General features: G+C 42.3%; 1 protein-coding gene across 2 annotated transcripts in view; it reads left to right on the forward strand.

Moving 5' to 3' along the window:
- Positions 1-15,152, forward strand: part of LOC124709133 — a 490,737-nt gene that overhangs the window by 261,067 nt on the left and 214,518 nt on the right. The window contains exon 1 of one of the 2 annotated variants that reach the window (XM_047240809.1): positions 116-360. The exons of the other annotated variant lie outside the window; for it this stretch is intronic. The gene's annotated coding sequence lies outside the window, so the exon portion shown is untranslated. Of the gene's footprint in view, positions 1-115; positions 361-15,152 lie in introns of those variants that run through there. 2 annotated transcript variants of the gene reach the window in all.

Consider the following 15,152-nt stretch of genomic DNA (forward strand, 5'->3'; position numbering starts at 1 on the left):
TGATATGAAAATACTCTCTTGCTTTCGAGAATAAACCCGCCGTGACGTCAGTGGGAGGCCCGGGCGACGGCAGCGCCGCAGAGAAGTAGCGGCCACGGAGCGCGACCTTCAGTCTCGCCAACGACAACCAGCGATTCAGTGCGTGTGTTGTGCGTGCGTCCTGTCTCAAATTACGTGCGCCTGTCAGTGACCCATGGCTGTCTTCCGCTAGACCGCATCTCTGAGTGCGCGCAGTTCTGCAAATTTGCTGATACCTCGGACCTGTGAATCGCCGAATAGCCTCGTAAACGTCTCTGCTGATCAGCTGTAGAGTCGCTGTGTACCATTGTTGTGGCTGGTCTGGATTCGGCAATATGGCAGGTAAAGCTGCGCGTGTGTTGTATGTAACTGCTATGTTTTTTTTAGCTAACACAGAAACATCATATGTACAATTACGCAGTTTATTGATTTACTTTTTAATGTAATATAAATGGTTATTAACGTATTTATCTGAAAAATTACTCACTTACCGAAATATGTTTATGTATTTATAAAGTGTTACGGTGTTTATGGCCGCAGTCTTAGGCAACAACTTACACCAGCACATACTCAGTACTAATACAAAGACTGACTCAGGGTTATGGGAGAATTTATAATGCGTCTCATCGTTATTTACCTCCGTCATTGCTACATATAGAGATGGATTGAGCACTACCATTTTTCTTTCTTTTTTTTGTTATTGCTAAGCTATTTTACCAATCGTATTGCACTGCGTGAGCTCTAGACACGGAATTTTCTTATCAAAAGAAGCCCAATATATGCTGTTCTTATCCCAATTGAAAATACGCCAGTAATGAATTAAGTATCTTAATTCAGAATACGGTTTTGTTTCGAAACATGTGTTACTAACAGTTCAGAAATACTAAATTTTTTTTAATGTGGGAAAGGTAGGAGATTGCGTTTAAAGAAAGAAAGCGGGTACTGCTTTTCTAAGCTAACTTGTCAACGCTGCGCTTTATTGACAACGTGTTGTGATGTGAAGACTGACATAATGCGACTATCCACGTTGGTTTATCCTGTACAAGCCTCTTTGCATAATAACTGCAACACATTTCAACCTGCCTTCTGTAGCCAAATCTTGGTTCCCCTACCATTTTCATCTCACACACTGCCTTCCTTTCACGATTCCTTGATGCCTCAGGATCCCTTCTTTTAGTGAAGCTGTGCTATAAATTTCCATTCCTTAAAATTTTATTCGGTACCTTGTAATTGCTTATCCAATCTCCCTATCTGATCTTCGTTGGTACCACATTTTAAAACACTCTACGAGTATTTTCATGTTGTCTGAACTGTTTCCCGTAAACATTTCACTTTTACAAGGCTTTTCCACAGACTGATATGTTCAGAAAAGATTTCTCAACACTTAAACATATATTCGATGTTAACAAAAATTTTTCATTTTCAGAAATGTTTTCTTACTAATGCCAGCCTACATTCCATATCATCTTTCTTCGGCCATTGTCAGTTATTTTGCTACCGAAATAACAAAAGCCTCTACTATTTTTAGTGTCTCATTTACTAATCTAATTCTTCAGCACCGCCTGATTTGATACGACTAAATAGCGTTACTCCTTTTTATGTTTATCGTATAGCCTCTTTTCAAGATAATATTCATTCCGTTCAACTGATCTTCCATGTCATTCACAGTTTCTAAGTAAACTATAATGTCATCGTCAAATCTTAAAGTTTTTTTTCTTTTCCCAGAACTTTAATTACCTTTCCAAATTTCTCCTTAGTTTCCCTAGTTCTTGCTTAATATACAGACTGAAAAACTTCGCATGGTTGCATGGCTCTGTAATACTGCTGTTCAATGTGCATCGACATTACAGAATCTTGGTATGCAGAAATGTTGGATGTCTTAAAGAGATGTAACTGTCAGAGGTGCTGTTTGATCTGGCTTTATCAGGTTATGCGCCGAGGCTGTTGCTGGCTTAACGCCAGCCACACACAGACAGAAACGACTGACAGATGCTTATGTTGCGAAACCATCGACCAGTGTTTTCCCTCTCAGAAATTGAGTTCATTGTTACGCTTGACAATAGTTGAGACTGGTTCACGGCTTGTGCCTCAATGCACCACTCGTGCTGTTCACTATTAGCTTCATACTTCCCAACATAAAATATATTGGCGAAGAGATTACTTGGTTCTTCCTCTACAGCCAAACCCCGTATGTCTTTCATATGTGACATCTGTAAGTCAAGATATGGCAATGTTATACGCTGTAGTAATGTACTGTATACCGCCAGAGAGAGTTGCAGGTAGTTTGAGATCTGAGTTTCATTCTAACAGTGAAGAACCATATTAGGCCTCGCGACATATTGCTCCACACGTCTGGCGGATACGTCCTTGGCTCAGGAACCCCTATTAAGTCGAAATGGTTCCGAGAAATTAACTGACGATCACAGATGTATTCCAACACAAATTATACCTAGTACCAAAAAGATTTACCAAAAACAGATCACGTTGATAATGGATCATGTGTCAGTTTACGTCAGCAGCAAGTAATGATTGGCATTAGAATACTGACTGAAAAGGAAGATTTCTGAATTGTTCACTGCGCTCTCGGTGTAACTAAACGCATTTTTAATTTTCTTGAGACCTATTTTTCTGAAGAACTGTAAAATGATGCCTTTTAAAAAAACCCTGTTATTCTCTATATTCGTTGTAACTATGGCATTTTGCAAGCAGTAGTGCTTCGTAGCACCATTGACGTCATAGGCACAACCACGAGAGCGTACACAACTATATGCGAACTCTCACGAATCGTCGTGTCTAAGCAATAGTTAAATTTTCTGGTCTGTTAATCGTGCAACAGCTCCGAAAGAGATTAACACGTGTGTTGGGATTCCGCTTCAGAGTTAGTGGCTACGCGCCTGGCGCTTACTGAACATTTCCAGTGCCTCTGGACTCTCTTGTATGAAACTTTTATTTAGACCAGGGGACTTGTGTATTATGTGTACCAACTTTAAATTGCTTTTGGCTAAGGATCTATCCTTAGAACAAATTAGGCCTAAATACGAATTCCATTTAGGGAACACTTATCTCTTCATATGCTAAAGAATATGAGAGTCTTATCAGGGCCATATCCAGTTATCTCTTTGTGTGATGTACATTAGACTATACGGTCATTGCCGAACTGCTTATCTGTTTCTAGACACACTAAAAAGAATGAGTTTAATTAACGTTTAATCGATTGGGGAACATCACTGAACGAATAACCTCTATATCTCGGTTTACTTGCTGCAGCAACTGATGAAGAGCATCATTAATTTGATGAAAGGGGAAAAACACAATTCTTGATAAGGGGTTACATTTCTTTTAATTTCAATTAACGCAAATTAATATCTGTATCGCACACTTACTTTCTTGACGACTCATTTCGAGGCTTAAACCCTCAATCTTCAGTTAATTACAGGAGAATTCATTCTCTAGTATGCATCTAGTTGTGTAATCAAGCTACAAATTAATTCTTATATGTCCTTTGTTATCTTAATTTGGGACAAGCCATACATCTATACAACATACATGATGAGTCCATGATGTTACAAACTTTCAGGGATGATGGAGAAGGGTAAACATATCAATTTGAGGTAAGGTACCCTGGTCCGGAAAGGATCCACTCGAGAGTTATAAGCGAAAACCGTTCTGATATATCTGACAGCGGACCTCGTCTACTGAAAGTATTTTGCGTTTCATATTTTTGGAGGATTTAGTATGGAGCAAAACAAGAAAAAATTGTCCAGTAAACATTACATATCTTAAAGAGCTATGAGCACTTGTTCAGTAGAAGAGATGTTTTTCACATTAGTAAAGAAGAGGAAGTCCTCATTGCTTCTAAGATATGCATTTCAGAGCCCATGTTTACTGGACTTTTCTCACGTTTAGGTCCATACTACCTCCTCCCAAAATAAGGAAAGCAAAGAGCCTGCAGTGTCAGAGGCATTATGACGATTTTCGCTAGTAACTTTCGGCTTGGTGGTTTCCGGACCAGGGTACCTAACCTCAAATTGGTACACACATATACACACGCGCACACACGTGTGTGCTGTGAAAATGTGTAGTTTTGATTTCTTTCTCGGAGACGGTGTTTACGATGGCAGATCAGTTAAACAACTAGGCAAATTTTTCGCATGCTCAGTTGTATGTTTCCCTTTCACGAACCGGTAGTTGAGAAAGCCAGTTCATATTCTTATCACGCAGTATTCAGAAAACGAAACAGTTGTGTAGCGTGAAGTTTTGTAGTTGTATTTCGTACCAAACTAAAAAACTTAAAGAATAAAAACGAACACAAAGGAGCCTCTTTCATTCATATTCGGTTTGATTTATCATAATTTCGAGTTCCATACCTTCGAAGTGGGCAAAGTCACAACGAGGAGCCGAAATTTGCGCCCTGACACAATTTCCAGGGATACCCCACATAAGGATGTATATACAGTCCACATACGTGTTTAGCAATGGTGAAGCATTTGCGGTTTCGCTGGTTATAAATAAAAACAAAGCTACTTACAAGGTGTTCCAGCAAAAAGAACAACTGAGTTCGTTTTATTTATATACACTCCTGGAAATGGAAAAAAGAACACATTGACACCGGTGTGTCAGACCCACCATACTTGCTCCGGACACTGCGAGAGGGCTGTACAAGCAATGATCACACGCACGGCACAGCGGACACACCAGGAACCGCGGTGTTGGCCGTCGAATGGCGCTAGTTGCGCAGCATTTGTGCACCGCCGCCGTCAGTGTCAGCCAGTTTGCCGTGGCGTACGGAGCTCCATCGCAGTCTTTAACACTGGTAGCATGACGCGACAGCGTGGACGTGAACCGTATGTGCAGTTGACGGACTTTGAGCGAGGGCGTATAGTGGGCATGCGGGAGGCCGGGTGGACGTACCGCCGAATTGCTCAACACGTGGGGCGTGAGGTCTCCACAGTACATCGATGTTGTCGCCAGTGGTCGGCGGAAGGTGCACGTGCCCGTCGACCTGGGACCGGACCGCAGCGACGCACGGATGCACGCCAAGACCGTAGGATCCTACGCAGTGCCGTAGGGGACCGCACCGCCACTTCCCAGCAAATTAGGGACACTGTTGCTCCTGGGGTATCGGCGAGGACCATTCGCAACCGTCTCCATGAAGCTGGGCTACGGTCCCGCACACCGTTAGGCCGTCTTCCGCTCACGCCCCAACATCGTGCAGCCCGCCTCCAGTGGTGTCGCGACAGGCGTGAATGGAGGGACGAATGGAGACGTGTCGTCTTCAGCGATGTGAGTCGCTTCTGCCTTGGTGCCAATGATGGTCGTATGCGTGTTTGGCGCCGTGCGGGTGAGCGCCACAATCAGGACTGCATACGACCGAGGCACACAGGGCCAACACCCGGCATCATGGTGTGGGGAGCGATCTCCTACACTGGCCGTACACCACTGGTGATCGTCGAGGGGACACTGAATAGTGCACGGTACATCCAAACCGTCATCGAACCCATCGTTCTACCATTCCTAGACCGGCAAGGGAACTTGCTGTTCCAACAGGACAATGCACGTCCGCATGTATCCCGTGCCACCCAACGTGCTCTAGAAGGTGTAAGTCAACTATCCTGGCCAGCAAGATCTCCGGATCTGTCCCCCATTGAGCATGTTTGGGACTGGATGAAGCGTCGTCTCACGCGGTCTGCACGTGCAGCACGAACGCTGGTCCAACTGAGGCGCCAGGTGGAAATGGCATGGCAAGCCGTTCCACAGGACTACATCCAGCATCTCTACGATCGTCTCCATGGGAGAATAGCAGCCTGCATTGCTGCGAAAGGTGGATATACACTGTACTAGTGCCGACATTGTGCATGCTCTGTTGCCTGTGTCTATGTGCCTGTGGTTCTGTCAGTGTGATCATGTGATGTATCTGACCCCAGGAATGTGTCAATAAAGTTTCCCCTTCCTGGGACAATGAATTCACGGTGTTCTTATTTCAATTTCCAGGAGTGTACATTTGTATCCATGGCTAACGCTACGAATCAAAGATATAGACAACATGCAAATATGTTTACATATTTAGAATGTTGTCATATAAATAAAGACTCGTATTAAAAAGTTATACACATATATTTCAGTATATATGTGATAAAGTATCTATTTCATGGTTTGAACTCAGAGTTCAGGTTTTCATATTTCCATCACTAATGAGTAGACAGCACTAAAATTTGTTGTGTATCGCCTAGCACGCTTGAGAAGCTTCTAAAAAGGTCATTACCACCATCTTAGCTCAATCACCGAGTATGTCGTGTCTATGTTTTCTGTTATGGATGAAAATTTCTAACACTGCTGAGAGATTCATTTTGTAGTCTCTGTTTAGTTTATGAAGTATTATTAGATTATCGTCTATGTTCGCACGACTTTATAACGTAGTTTGAGTGAAATCCCTATTTCATTCCTATGTTTCCCAATGGGTTGAAAGACGTATTTCCTCAGCGCGCAATGCAAAGTCGACCCAGCCACACTGTTCTTTATTTACATACCTCCTACTGTCAGCAGTCGCAAACGAAGTGTGTACTTGGACCTGTGGAACGCATAGCAGAGTCCACGATTAGCCGAATGTTCGAACTGACCACTTACAGCCGGTTTCTAAGGTGGATACATATTGGAGCATTGCTTTGAGGAACAAGGCGTAACAAATTGCTTTAAGTAGCAACCATTTGCCTAAAGTGGAAAACGGAGAAATTGAAGCTATTTTGAATGAAATTTAAAGACTGCTCAGCGAGTAACAAAAAAAAAAATGCCTATTTCAGCCATGAAAAGAACTTCTGCTTTCAAGAACAATCTAGGACTGTACCATCAACAATAATATCAGCCAGGTCGAACTGAATGTAACCTATGACAGGTTTTATTAAACCATATTTCCCAAAAATTTGCATTGAGCTCGATGAACTCGGTCCAATGAGATTCCATTTGTTTTTCGCCTCAGTTTGTTTCTAACTCTGAATAACGTTCTTTTACAACATAGATAACCAAAAAAAATCCGAATATCTCTTAACATCCACATCATTTTTGAGGTTAGGAAGCAGAAAAAAAATCGCATTCTGCGAATAAATCGAGTGGCGAACTACACTACTGACCATTAAAATTGCTACACCAAGAAGAAATGCAAATGATAAACGGGTATTCATTGGACAAATATATTATACTAGAACTGACATGTGATTACATTTTCACGCAATTCGGGTGCTTAGATCCTGAGAAATCAGTACCCAAAACAACTACCTCTGGCCGTAATAATGGCCTTGATACGCCTGGGCATTGAGTCGAACAGAGCTTGGATGGCGTGTACAGGTACAGCTGCCCATGCAGCTTCAACACTATACCACAGTTCATCTAGGGTAGTGACTGGCGTATTGTGATGAGCCAGTTGCTCGGCCACCATTAACCAGACGTTTTCAATTGGTGAGAGATCTGGAGAATGTGCTGGCCAGGGCAGCAGTCGAACACTTTCTGTATCCAGAAAGGCCCGTACAGGACCTGCAACATGCGGTCGTACTTTATCCTGCTGAAATGTAGGGTTTCACAGGGATCGAATGAAGGGTAGAGCCACCGGTCGTAACACATCTGAAATGTAACGTCCACTGTTCAAATTGCCGTCAATGCGAACAAGGGGTGACCAGACGTGTAACTAGAGGTACCCCATACCATCACGCCGGGTGATACGCCAGTATGGCGTTGACGAATACACGCTTCCAATGTGCGTTCACCGCGATGTCGCCAAACACGGATGCGACCATCATGATGCTGTAAACAGAACCTGGATTCATCCGAAAAAATGACGTTTTGCCATTCGTGCACCCAGGTTCGTCGTTGAGTACACCATCGCAGGCGCTCCTGTCTGTCAAGGGTAACCGCAGCCATGGCCTCCGAGCTGATGGTCCATGCTGCTGCAAACGTCGTCGAACTGTTCGTGCAGATGGTTGTTGTCTTGCAAACGTCCCCATCTGTTGACTCAAGGATCGAAACGTGGCTGCACGATCCGTTTGGGATCCAGCACTGCGTTCCGTATTACCCTCCTGAACCCACCGATTCCATATTCTGCTAACAGTCATTGGATCTCGACCAACGCGAGCAGAAATGTCGCGAAACGATAAACCGCAATCGCGATAGGCTACAATTCGACCTTTATCAAAGTCGGAAACTTGATGGTACGCATTTCTCCTCCTTACAGGAGGCATCACAACAACTTTTCACCAGGCAACGCCGGTCAGCTGCTGGAAACTTTCCTCATGTCAGCACGTTGTAGGTGTCGCCACCGGCGCCAACCTTGTGTGAATGCTCTGAAAAGCTAATCATTTGCATGTCACAGCATCTTCTTCCTGTCGGTTAAATTTCGCGTTTGTAGCACGTCATCTTCGTGGTGTAGCAATTTTAATGGCCAGTAGTGTATTTCGAAACTCAGTTGGAACACTTTATCAGTCCCAAAGACGAATGTGTTAGCAGGTGTGGTGTCCTCGTTTTAGAACACGTTTTCTCTGATTATTCTAGGCCATATCTTTTTCATTTCACCAGCTAACGCTGCATAATAAGAGTCAATCACTGTTACTTTTTCACAAGTAATTAGTCGTCTTTATAAGCTGTGGTTCACTAATAAAGGTCGCCGTCCATGTACCACTCGACAAAACCAATTTCCTTTCTGTTTTTAAGTCTTCTGCGTGCTCGTCCGTAAGCTCTTCCCAACATTTCGCTTCATGATTGGTCTAAACTTCATCGCCGTGGAACTTAGACACCGTCATAAAGTCATTCTTACAGACAAAAAGTAATAATTTTCGAATGTTAGTATCATACCTCTAACTATGGAAACCAGTCAAAAATGAGTATGTAATATGGCTAATACATTCAAGTGTGTGCATAAACTGTTTTCGTCATGTTGTTTATTTTTATTAATCGTCGCACAAGTTCTCTGCCACCGGAAATAATTTTTGCTATCTCAGCTGCTAACGTTTTTGAGATACTTCGTGAAACAATATTATCTGCAATGTTCATTTTCACTAGACGAAGCATTTCACAGCATATAATCAGTAAAATTGGATGTATCTAGGAACTGAATTCACGACAATCTATTTGGTTACAAGAAAGACGCAGAAGAAAACTATCTAAATATTGCTTTCAAACATCTCCATTATTGATTTTATACTTTATACTGCAGGCATTGTTACTGTGAATTGAATTTATACCAGAAGATATCAGTCCTTACTTACTTGTTCGCTGATAGCTCAAGCTATAAAAATTGTATTCTTATTTATCAGAGAAGGTACTGTGAATACATTAATACGAGTAAAATCGACTGTTGGTAGTAAATAAAGTAATAAACAATATTTAAGATCAGCAGTATGTATATTTACTATCGTCAAAGGATTAAATAGGTAGACACGTTGAAACCTGTGGGAGACTGACGAACCTGTTAATACCTGCGTATTAAGTAACAAAAAGGAACAGGAGATAATCGCCACACGACTTGTCTGTCGTTAAACTAAATGTATAAAAAAGAATATTGCTACTTGACCCTTTTTAAATTGTTGATACAGTCCTATAATTTAAGGCTTCAGTCCCCGACACCAGCATAATACAAGTTTTTTTTTGTCTTCGATGTAACAAATTTAATTTTTTGTCCTTGATTATCTTGAGACGCAAGGAAGTTGCGCAGCGGTGGAAATTTGTAATAATGAAATGGCAACTCTCTTTGCACGATGCTCTTTTTGCCCAATCGGCTACGGTTAGCAATTAATCACCGGTTTTAGTGAATGTCCGAGAAAGCATATAACGGCACACAAAAATCTTCAGCACAATCTGTTCTAGACATCACTAGTCCCTCAGACATGGGAATCTATCACAGAGAATAACAAAGATATTGGCTATCAAATAATTTTATAAATCAGTGTAGTAGATTGCCTGTGTAAGCAAATATGGCTGTGATCAACTCCTCTCTGTAATGGAGTCAGAAACGCCGTATACAATCCTGCCTGATTCGCCTGCTAGTTATGCTACCCTTTGAGGCATGATGCGGAGTTCCTCGAGGCATACCGAAAATTGCATGCATAAAATCCTACGATTTATAGGTAGGTACGTCGTCTCAGTTTCGCTTTTGTCACCGTTTCACGAAGGAAGGATTATTTTCTGTGGGAACGCTGAATGTATTTAAGCAGTTATACCGAACGTGACAGCAAACAATACGGCTGTTAAATTGGAAACAAGCAATATTGACGATATGATTTGAATTATCCGTCACGATTTTTTCTTGTATGCATTCGTCAATCTTAGCACTGGTTCTTCATCAAGCGGCATTTAATGTTACATACATCGTTGCCCAACATGTCAAGGTCAGTCTCATAGTCAGGAAATTAGCTTTGGGGACGGATGCGAGTATCTTTAATTGTAGTCCTGGACAACGTCCTTCAAATTGTTACGAAATGTCACTTGTGTATTTGTTTCTAGAGGATGACTGATGAATGCAGTGCAGTGTTGTTGTTTCTGTTATTACAGACGAATGGAAGGATAATCACGAAACTTAGTGCCGGTACATAGCCTACGTACCATTGGGGCTCCCGGCCTTAATGTCTTCATCCGTCTAATAGAACACAAGTAAGAGGATTATACATATATATCTACATGATTACTCCGCAATTCACTCTAAAGTGTTTGGCAGATGATTCACATAAAACCACGTTCACATTCTTTCTGTGCGACTCTTCGGCGCGAGAACTATTATTTTTCTTATTTTATTACAATGGTCATTTCTCGCAGTAAAGATTTTTTAGCATTCGGAGAGGAAAGTGGACGATTGAAATTTCGTGAAAAAATCTCATCGAAACAAAAAAGGCTACATTTTAATAAAAGCCATTCCGACTATCTTTCCAAATCCGTAGCGCTCGCCCCTGTTTGGTGACAATACAAAACGAGCTGCCCTTCTTTGAATTTTTTCGATGCCTTCGCCCAATCTTATGTGAGACGGATCTCGTACCTCGCAGCACTACTCCAAAAATCTCATACCTTGCAGCAATACTACAAAATACAACGGACAAGCATAGTGTATGCAGTCTGTTTAGTATATTCGTTACGCAACCTTTGGTTCGTCTTTTTTTAGTACTCATGTGGAGAACCTCACATTTTTTTACTGTTTGTGGCCCATTGCCACTTTTCCCACCATACACATATCTTGTCTAGCAATTCGCTTTGATTTTCTCGTAACTTTATTAGACAGTAAAAGAGCGCACCATCAGCTAACAATCTAAGCACGCTGCTCAGATTGTGCTGAAAAGTAATGCCACCGATTTTTTTATGTGAAAACTTTTAAAAGTTTTTTTAAAATAAAAAACGTTGTTATCATTCTACAGCCTTCATGTCTATACATTTGCAGCTCTCTGCCTCTATAGCGTCTGATTTGGAGCGTGAAACATTGCGGTGTAACTTTTTCGAAACACCGTAGATTCCCACCCATTGCCACGCTGAAGTCTGAAATTTGGCTCAAAGGTGCGTGCAACTTTGCTTTGTAATGGTGCAAAAGTTTGGCGCCCTGCAACGTAACCTACGGGCTCGAGGACGCTTCGGACAGCAAGGTGTCGTCGACACATGCGGGGAAAAAAATCCGCACCTCAGAAGCTCATGTCACGTGTAAGTTTGGTTAATGATGTCTCGTTGGCACCAAACTTCCCCACAATTCTGTCCAACGCCACCGTGGACGTATCACGTGAGGGGAAGGTCGTCACACCCCTCTTTCCTTCTTTTGGCGCCTCTGCGATGGAGGTCACAACTTCGACGCCCAGCGTTGATATGACGCGGTTTTCTTATTAGTGGCCAAGGAATACAGTCCAGACACACCGCAGCCCAGGAACGGCACGAGAAGACCGCCGGAAGGGATAGTCCTGTGGCGAGACGACGGGAGGGTTAGACATTGACACATGCGTGAATAAAGTGGTAAGATCACCTGATTCGGTAACATCCTCGTTGCCACCCACGCACGTTTATTGAGAACGTTGAAGATGTACCGGTCAGAAACTTCGACACCAATTTAGCCTAGCAGCTGCTCTAGAGCTTAGGGTTAGGCAATCCCTTCGACACCCTTAGGTAAATTTTGCCTACCTTCAGGTGCTAGAGCGACTACGAGACTGAATTGGAGCAGCCGAAGTCTGTGACAGATACGTTTTCAACGTGCTCAACATAGGTGCAAGAGTGTCACCGAGGATGATGCTGAAATGGTTGTTTGTAGGGGGACACTATGTCATCTTATCCACGCATGTGTGAGTCAAACCCTCCCCTCATCACGCCACAGGAGGGTGTGAAGAAGGAGTGGTGAATAAGCATAAAAACACTTTACCACTCCATGAGCTACTGCAGGTAGAAGGTTTTAAATTGAATCTAGGACACTAACACAAAGTCAGGTGATTCGTAACGTTACACCACTACCTCACCTCTTTTCTTACTGTCCAAATACTGGCTCTGAATATGCTTCCCACCTGGAGTCGAACCAGATTACATCATAGTCGGGCGCCACCACAAATCGTGCGTTAGCGACTTCACGTACGTAGGTGAGTGCCGAACGCCTAACAACCTAGACACTTTGCAGCTCACAGTCACCTCAGAGGCAGTGTAAAGGATTTCTGGAAATGCTCAGGAATTTATTTTAATTCTTTGGCTATTGCGGAGGTAAAAAATGAAAACTTCACGGTCTGTTACAAGTATGAGTCGGAGCTTAATTACATCGGAGAGTTCGCACAACAAACTGTCAACTGCATTTACACAAAAAATCATTCTAATACTTTGTGAAGGTGGTGCACTCACAAGTATTTAAAAAACGTCGTAGTTCAACCATCAAAAACGGCCAGTAAATTCCTTTTTATACACAACCTAATTCAATATTCAGATCATCATCGATTATCTTAAAGTCATTTACAGCTGTTTATATGACAGTACTAAAACTGTGACGTTAAATAGCATAAAATCCATCGTATGTCATTGCTGCTGTCTTATTCTTTTCCCTTCCACGTTTCTTCCCCGGGATCGGCGTTGTTATACGGGTCGATGCGTTGTTAGTGGTAGTTGGTGACCTTCCTGCCCCATCACTCCCCAAGGGATAGAATTTTGTGCATCTCATTGTCTTCGTCTAGAGAAAGTCTTTCTTCAAGTCTGAGAACGTTTTCCAAATTTCTTTTGTAGCATGTGACTGAGGCGGGACGTGGGTAACATTCCAGTATTTATGTAGTTGGATGCGGAAAACCACCTAAAAACCACATCCAGCCTAGCCGGCTCACAAACCCTCATCGGTAATCCGGGGGAGGCTCGTCTCCGCGTATCCTGGCAGCGGCGCTTTGACGCGTTCGGCCATCTGGGCAAGTTATGTCATTGCTGCTGTCGAGTAGTAAAATACAGTAGATTGTCAATAATAAAATACACCAAGCACTCGTTCTACTTATACCGTCAGGTTGCATAATTTCGTGTGGGACACCCTGCATACTGGCAACTACAATATATGCTGTGTGACGCCACTGTTTTAATATTGCCATGTAAGCTGTTGTAAATGTCTTTAAGATACCCGATGGTGAAGACTGAAATTGATCGTGAATAAAGTAATAATTATTAGCAGCTCTTGGAAGGTAAATTATGATGCTCGTAAGAAATCATACTTATTAGTGAGTCAGCGGATCTTCTTATCTGGCCGGCAGAGACGCAGTATCTAGTTTGACCGTCATCTGTTTATGCAGATTTGTAGTCTAGCAGAACATTGCCTGTGGTACCATCTTAGAGGTTGTCTACACGCCACATAGCAGCACAATCGTTTTCGTTTTATTGAGAAAATTTTGGGAAAGTGTAGCTCATATATAAAGGAAACGGCGTATAGAATGCTAGTGCTACCAATTCTTAAGTGTTTGGGATTCCAGCGGGGTCGGATTAACCCTAGCTCTATTTACAAGTGTAACAGGAAAAGAAATTACTAGTAGTGGTACGTGGTACCCTCCACCATGCACCGTACGGTGACTTAATGAGTTGCATGTAGAGGTAGATCTACAGTGTTCTCTTGCCAAATACTGCACTCCTAGGTGAGCTAGAAGCAATCACATAAGCAAGATTGATGTCCAGCGCAACCACAGATTGAGAATTGTCACTGGCACACTCAAGTCAACACCAGTTCCGTGGATTCATGTCTTATCCAATTTACCACGGACAGATCCCAGACAACGACTTTCAATGGATCGATAATGGAGTGAAGCATGCAATGGCCCTGATCCTAGAAACCCTCAAATCAACAACGTTTCTTTCTCACTTTCCACATAACAGGCTCTCATCTGCAACGCCTCTGTGGGATTGCAAGAGTTTCACCAACCTGCTCCTCGCCATTTACCAGAATGCTACAGATCTACTTGGGCACTGTTTGCTGGATAGGCCTGACGAGTATGATTGACCCAACCGCATCACCCACCGGTATGCAGATGCAAAGAAAAACCTGGTGCCGCCTCAGCAACAGCAGAACGAGGCACACAGTATGAGAAGCATCCCATTATAAATGGATCGCACACAGCCCTGAATTTGACTGTAGAACAATGGCGCTAAATGTAGACCACATTATTCGTGGATGCCCATTACGAAGATTTAAAGGAGACTAGAAACCATTTATCAGTGCCTGCCCAAAGGTTCTTGCAAGATGAAGCTCCCTGGACATAGAGCTATGATTGAACTATTGAATTATTAACGTTTCTAAATATTCGCTTGCTTTAATTTATACTAGTTTATTAATATTTTCATATGTTTTTTTTATATCTTATTTTTGTCCCTTAAGTGTCAGTTATGTAGTTTTGCCATACGGTAAATAAAATAAGTGGATATAACAAAATCTTTAGTAATGACGTTCTTTTGAACGCAGCTGATAAGGTGATACGGAAAACTTGTTATAAGTAATCGCTTAGACCCTTGAAACAGATATTTCAACAAATGTATTAAATGTAAGAAGGTCAACTGGGTGCCAAGTGTACTCTTAATTAGACTGTACTTTTTTTTAATTAGGAAAGTCAGTGACCATTTAATATATGATCAACTAGGTAGAAAAAAACGAATTCAGTAAATGACTTATTCCTGAACTTGGAAATATACTGCAG

Source organism: Schistocerca piceifrons, chromosome 1 (assembly GCF_021461385.2).
Source record: "Schistocerca piceifrons isolate TAMUIC-IGC-003096 chromosome 1, iqSchPice1.1, whole genome shotgun sequence".
Lineage (NCBI taxonomy): Eukaryota > Metazoa > Arthropoda > Insecta > Orthoptera > Acrididae > Schistocerca > Schistocerca piceifrons.